Raw genomic sequence first — 8130 nt, 5'->3', positions numbered from 1 at the left:
GTAGAATCCATACTCTCAGATTGAGGCCAGTTGAGTGAGTTCATTATGTTTAGTCTTGTTGCATCAGTGGGATTCATGTAGAATCCATACTCCTAGATTGTGTTCGATTGAGTGAGTTTATGACGTTTGGTTTTGTTGAATCATTAGAATTTGTGTAGAATTCATACTCATAGATTGAGGCCAATTGAGTGAGTTCATGATGTTTGGTTTTTTTGTTCTTTGGGATTTGTGTAGAATCTGTCCTCTCGATCTTTTCTTAGTTGAGTGATATTTTTCTTGTCTTCTCATTCAGTCCTTGTCTTATGATCTTCATGATAATGGTATGCCACACATGAGTATGTATGCGCACATTTATTGAGTGATTTGCAAGGCTTGATCTTCTGTGGTTATCCTAGGAGTAATGATCATTGGGGTTGGATTAGGGATATGTATGCCTATAGGCAATCATCATTGGATGAACATGGGTAGGGTAGGGTAGCATATGGAGGGGGCTTCTATCTTCTAGCCCAGCAATCATGGTGCCATAGGTTGGAAGAGAGAGCTTTAATCAAGTGATAAATAAATAAAATATGTGAGTGGTAATAAAACTTAAGATAATAAAAGAATGTGGTGTACTAGAGCCTTGTGTCTAGGAGTTGAATTTGCATGATCTGAACTTCAACTTTTGGATGCCAAAAAACTCTTACATGATGTTAGCCCCTGTTTAGTAGCCCATTGAGTGTCTAACTAGGACTATAGTACTTGCATTGTCTCATGATCTTGATTTCAGTCATCATTACTATCTAGCGTGAGTATTAGGCATGGATGTTTTTCTTTATGTGTGTTTGTGGTTGGATCATTATCTCCATCGACATAATGAGAGTGGACCTATGGGATCCACATGGTTGGGAGGCATAGCTACCTTCACCACTATTGGGGATCGGTGTACAAAGATAGTCTTTTGTCCTAGTGTGACTATTGTTGGATGTTTTCACTTTATACTTCATGTTCTAGAGTATGCTTTCTTATAATTTATGCTTTTATTGGAATGCTTAGATGTCATGTTTAGATGATGCTATTTTATTTGACACATTCCTATATTATGATGTTTAGCATATAATTAGATAATATCAATTGCTTCATTGGTGTATCTATTTCTTATTGGTTTAACATGTTAGATTTCCTATTCGTATGATGTTAGCATATGATAGATGATGTGGTTGATTTATTAGATTATCTAATGGTTTAATTTTAGCATGTTATATTTCCTTATTCTTATCTTGTAGCACATTTTAGTAGTGACATCCTCATAAGATAGTTTTTACAATCTGGTTGGTAGTTTGAGATGTTATGCACAAGGGATGGCTAGGACCCATGATGGTCTCATGATGCTATTATGGTTGCGAGAAACCATGCACTTAGTTTGTTATTATAGTACACTATGATATTGCTTATGTACACTATGATGTTGCTTTTAGTTATTTCCCTCCACTACTATGTTAGATAGTTAGATGTAGTTTCCATCTTTTAGTTATTTTGTTTGAGTATGGATCTAGTACTCCCCAGTGTGGAGGAAGTTTATTTTCTAGCTTTTTACCTTGATTTTTCTTGGCTTGTTGATTTGTATCCCCACACAAAATACTACTTTCTTGTGTGAGAATGTAAATGTTTGGGTGGTGTTCTAGGTTTCATTGTATAGCTTGGGGTGAATCCTTGCATGAAACCCTACACCAATTTTGAGTGTTTTGGCTACTAGGCCAAGCATGTTCTCATGTGAGATGGTGTTTTTGAAACAATTGATTTATTGTGTATTGTCCTTAATGTTACACAAAATGTCATATCATTACCAATTAGTGCATACCGAGCTCGCTCAGGCATTGAAGATAGATTTCTATGTCTACCAAGCATTCCAAAGTTTGCCTAGTTCAGAAGAGAGTATCTACTGAGTTGACTTAGGTGCGAAAGGAAAGTCTACAGAAGATGAGTGTTAACTGAGCTCACTTGGTTAATGAAGAAAATGATGGATAGAACCAGTGTTAACTAAGCTCACTTAGCTACCAAAGGAACTTTTCAAATATTTAGTGTTGACTAAGATCACTTGGTTAACAAAGGAAAATTATTTTTGAGTTACTGTCTACCAAGTAGGATCAGCTAAAAAAAGATTTTCTTGTTTTCCCATATTGAGTTCAATTGATTTTTTTTGGTTCTAGCCATCTAAGAAGATGAATATTAATTATTCTAAGTTGTATTCTATCCAACTTGAAAATATAAAGTCAAGTTGAGGATTATATGAGATTGAAATGCATGATTTAATGATGTTAAGAGAAAGTGAATCAAGAAGGATAAGTAGAATATCTTTGAGAAGCTAAAAAGATATATTTGATCAAGAAGGATCAAGTACATAAGCTAGAATTAAGATCTGTAATTAGTAATTTAATTGCATCCAAATTAGGTCATATCATTGTTACTCTCTAACCATTGTAGCAGTGATCTAAATCTCTTAATAGAGTTGGATTAACAACTATTTGTAAATCTTTTAACAAGGTGACATTTCTATTGAATTTTTCAAAGACCTCTAACAAGGCCACTCCTAATAGGCTGATTAAATCCTCTAACAAGGTCACACCTAATAGTATATTTTGTAACCTTTAACAGGGTTGGCTTCTAATAGGGCTTACTTTAGAAGAGTGAAAAATAGTAACTAGTTGCAATTGGTAGTTTTTTTCTGAATTGAGTTTTCACAATAAATCTTGGTGTCAAATGTGTTCATGATATTTATTTTATGTGTTTGAAACTAAGTTAAAATAATAAGTAATCATATATAACATCTTAAGATTTTCATGTTAAATATTTTCTGAGCATTCTTAGTATTTATCGAGTTACAACATTTTTAGTGTGTTTATCGAGCAACAATAGAGTTTAGTTTTTTAGAGATTATTTTGTATTGACATCTAAGGGATCTAAGATTTATTTTTATAGTAACTAATTAACCCCTCCCTTCTTAGTTACTCTTCTTATATTTTCAACAATTGGTATTAGAGCTTTTGGTGCTTTCAAAGAAGGTTTCAAGGACCTAAGCTAAAGATCAGGATGTCTTACAGAAGAGAGATTCCTAGGTTGAATCAAGACAACTTTGCAACATGGCAAGGACTTATGAGGTTACATCTAGCAACTATTAGTGATTCAAGTTGTAATTATCTTGTTACTAAATAAAAGACTCCTACAGGAACATTATTAGTTGAAGATATTGTTGAAAAGAAAAATCATAACATCATGATGGTAGATATTGCATCTACTCTTAATTATGTTGAATTTGATGAAGTAAAAGACTACACTATAGCTCATGCAATGTGGATCAAACTGAAAGACATCTATGGAGGAGATGAAAATGTAAGAAGAGCTGAAGCAAAAAGTCTTAGAGGATAATTTGATTAGATAAAAATAAGAGAAGATGAAAACATTAAAAAATATGTGGAAAGAATCAAAGCAAGTATGAGTGCAACCAAAGCATCTAGAGGAGACATTGATGAAAAATAGTTTTAAGAAAGGTACTCAAAACTCCTCTTCCTATTTATGCAATTATAGTGTCTATTATTGAAGAAATGAGATGTGATACAAATAGCAATATAAATTTGGATACTCTAGTTGGAAGATTGACAGCCTTTAAATTGGATAACTATGATAACTATGTTCTTAGATCCAAAGGTATTGAATCTGCATTTGAAGCCAAACTTTCAATCCAGAAAAGGAGTAAGAAATCAAAGGCCAATCAATCAAAAAGTGAAGGAGAAACAAAAGAAATTTTTGATAGTGATCTTGAAGTTGTTGAAGTCCTACTTTAAAAAATATATTCCAAAGGTAGAGGAAAGTACAAAGGTAAGATTCCTCTAATCTATTTTCCTAGTGAAGAAGTTGGTCACATTGTTGCAAGATGCCCAAACAAAGAAAACAAGAATGAAGATAAAAGTAATAAGTATAAAGGCAAGAAGGAATTTAAGAACTACAAAGGCAAAGGTAAGAAATCTTATTTTATGGCTAAAGATTTTGATAACAGTGAAAATGAAATAGTATTTATTGTTATAAAGGATGAATCTAATGATGAAGGAGATAAGATGGAACTTATCTCTCACATTGGCAAAAATCATACATGGATTATTGATAGTGGCTGCTCACATAATATTACTGGAGACAAAAAAAAGTTTGAACACATCGAATATTATGATGGTGGTAGTGTGAGATTTGGAAATAGTGAACCTTGTTGCATAAAAGGAAAAGGATGTATCTCTTTGACCAAAGAACTTATATATGATAATTCTTATTGGGTACAGTTGAATAACATTAGATTCAAGGTAGAATTTATGGATGGGAAGGCCAAACTGCTAGATGGGAAAGGAAATCTAGTTGGATCTAGAAAATAAATAAAATGTAACCTATTATATCTTGATCTCAGTGAAAGTTGATGTTTTATTGCTCAAATAGAAGAAAGTTGGTTGTGGCACAAAAGATTATGTCATGTAAATTTTGATAACCTAGTTAAGATAAGAAAACACAGAAGAGTAAGAGGTATTCATAGCTTGAGGAAACTTGATATAGGTCTATGCAAAAATTGTCAAATTGGTAAGATGGGAAAGACTAGTTTCAAAAGCAAGAACTATCATTCTAAAGAAGTCTTGGAGCTTGTGCATACAAACTTATGTGGACCTATTGGAATAGAGAGTTATAGTGGAGATAAGTTTTTCATTCTTTTTGTTGATGCCTATTCTAGAATGATGTCTATATTGTATCTAAAAGAAAAATTAGAAGCTTTTAAAAAATTCAAGTGGTATTTATTGTGGTTTCACAATGTACACACCATTTCACCTAGAAATGAGGACCCCCTACTTTATTTTTTAGCTTTTTCAGAATCCTAGTCCAAAGTTTGAGTCTTTTTTAAGGTTTTTTGTAATATCTTTGGCTAATCTAGGTATCTACCTAAAAACCCAGATTCCCTTGGGAGAAAATCATTTTTTGGTATATAAGAATGTGCAATAGCACACCTAGCACACCTCACTAGGTGCGCTAGTATGCTAAGTCACAATGAAGAGCACTTCACTCTTGGAAGTGTGCAATTGAGCACCTCTAAGAGGTGTGCTTGTTAGTTTAAATAATTATTATTTACACTTTACTTAATTTTACTTAGGATAAATGCATTATTTTATTATTTATTAGGTTAGACACCTAGGATTCTGTGTACTCATATGAGTTGTCATGTTGACAACACAGGAGTAAGCAACTCTATTTTAGCACATAGTGTCTACAATACTAGAATTTGCAGAATTAACTAAGTTTTCATGTAGACAACATAGTTATTCATACTCTTAATTAGTAAAATGGTGTCTACAACATAATTTTATGTGACACACCTTTGTAGGCTTATCCTCTTATCATTGCACTAACTCCTATTCTCAATGGAGGATAATCCACTCTTGGTAGACATGTGCTTAGTTGTGAGGCTTATCATATTTATAACTCCTAGACATTCTAGAAGCATTCTAGAGGCCTTTGCATTCAGGAACTTCTAGTGTACTTGTATATCAATTAAATTTCATATTTGTTATTCTGATCATACTCTATTGGTCTATTTTGTGCTAGTTGTTGAGTTTCTTTGTCTTGGATGATTTTTCCATAAGGAAAATTCTTACATGGTATCAAAACCATGGGAGCATCATTTCATAGCCTTTGGAGACCATTCTTGCTTCACCTCTCTGAGGACACCTCAATTTAGATCAAGAGTAACCACAGTTATTGAGAGTGTCTAGAGCCAGAGTGAACCTCACCATTGCATCTAGAGCATTGATTCAGTGAAATTTGACTATAAAGTTGCCTATATTGGGCAATAGTCAAAATTGAAGCAATTTTTTTTTGCAAACCGACACCCAAAGGCCTGATTTGCAAAATTGGTATGGTCATTTCCGATCTTTGAATTTCATTTTTGGGTCTATCTATTTTATCTTAGTCTCTGTAATTATTTTTTTGAATTTTCAAATCTGTAATTTTTGTATTTTGTTCAAAAAAAATTTGGCCTATCAGGCCTGTAGAGGCAAATAATTTTTTGTAGGAACTAGGTGGTCAAATCCCAGCTCCTACAATGGAATATACTCTACAAATTTGGAATATTTTATGTATAGGATAGCAAAATATTTTGTTACATACCAATTGCATATTTTTCATCACATTCTGGCAATAGCATTAGACAAATCTGATCGATTGCATTATAACCAATGTTCAAACCACATACTCACCTCATAGTAATCCTACAATCAATCATCTGGTGGCTCCCATTTTTAAAACCCTTGGCACTGCAAAATGCAGTGTATGTGGGACTAAAGTCCCACTGATGCCACCCCTAACAACTGAGCTTTCCCAATCACCTGAATTCATTACTCCCACTAGCTGCTACAATCCCCACTAGATACTGGATCTCCTATCACCAAAGTTGTTCCATCCACTAGTAACATAAACTTTCTGATGCCCCTTTCAACCTTCACTACCATATTCACAACTAACAAAGTACCATGTGGTGATACTAGCTCTATAGAAACATTTGTAGTGGTCGCACCACCATGTCTGCTTCTGCACCCATCCACATGGCATCCTAGTTAGCAACCACCTTGTAGCATGATTGTCCACATCATCTCTGACTCAATTGCCATGTATACATTTTATACACTATCACATGGCCCTGTGCATACAAGAAATTCACAATCTATACTACCACATGAGTCGGGCAATATTTTTTGTTGATGTCACATTTTTATGAGTTTAAAATTAATATTCATTTGACTATCACTAGCAGGAAAAATTGCATAGCCATCATTTGGACATCAAATTTAGCCTCACAATTTTCTAATTAGACCCCTCTCCATATTCAGTTTTGATTTAACAGACTAACTTTGGGAGCCATATATCAATCATCCAAGCTCCAAATTAGGTGTAATTTGTTTTATTTTGGCTAGAATTTCTTGAATTTTTTAGTGGTGCTATTATTTTTTGGTTTTGGTGCATAGTTTTATTAGAAATTGCAATTTTTGGTGATTATACCTATCTAATCCTACATTTTGCAACTTTAAATGCTTTGTATGAGTTCATCTAGACTCAAATCAGGTTCCTTTTTTTTTGAAAGTGAATAATTTTTCATCTACTTCCCAGATCTGCAATCAGATTATAGGCTTGTGTGAACAAAAATACCACTTTTAGAATTAGGTCCTTTTTCTCATTATAATGCTTTGATAAAACTTTAAAAAAAATTTACATCTTAGCTATAGTTCTTTGTATCATATTTCAACTCCAAAAGGAGCTTGTAAATAGAAAAATCAAAAGACCACTAAGGCCAAAATTGGCAAGTGGCTATTGTAATCACACTAAGTATAAAGTGCCAAAATCTTTCATTTGGGGGGTTTATTGATTGAGTGAACAGGGGGGTGTTTCTTTGTGTTGTGTTCCTCTTTTTCTATTGTTATATTTCATTTCTTGCATCATGGGAAATCTTAAGATTCCAAAATTAACACCACATAACTATGTCACATGGTCTATTAAAAAATGGTGTGAACTGATGCATAATGAAGTTTCTCAATGTGTAGATCATTCCTCTCCTAAACTAATAGGTCATAATGTATCTCAAAGTGATATCAAAGCTTGGGAAAAAATAGATATGAAAGCCCTAAGTGCTCTTAGGTTAGGGGTTAAAGACAAGATACTCTTTCATATCATAAAGTATGATACATCTAAGGAAACTTGGGATGCCCTTAAAAACTTATATGGTAAAGTGATTGAAGAGGATGTTTACAAAATTGAAGATGGGCTTATCTACCTAGATCCTAAGAACTTTGAATCTATACAGGATTTTATCATTAAGTTGAATGAATTAAGAACAAAGCTTGATGATTGTGGTTGTCCTATTAAAGATGATTGGTTGATTTATCTTATTCATAATAAGATGTCATTCAAGTACTCCACATTTGTCTCTTCTTTCAACACCACAAAGACTACCTTAGGAGCTTCCTATAAGAAAATCACTTTTGATGATTATGCTTAGTTGTTAGAGGATGAACAAACTAAGTTGACAATAATGGGGATTCTCAAGTCTTCAAAGTCTAAGGCATTGGTGGCTAA

Source organism: Cupressus sempervirens, chromosome 8 (genome assembly GCF_028749045.1).
Source record: "Cupressus sempervirens isolate cs-2001-9-10 chromosome 8, ASM2874904v1, whole genome shotgun sequence".
NCBI classification, from domain to species: domain Eukaryota; kingdom Viridiplantae; phylum Streptophyta; class Pinopsida; order Cupressales; family Cupressaceae; genus Cupressus; species Cupressus sempervirens.
Note: the sequence above shows the minus strand (reverse complement) of the source record.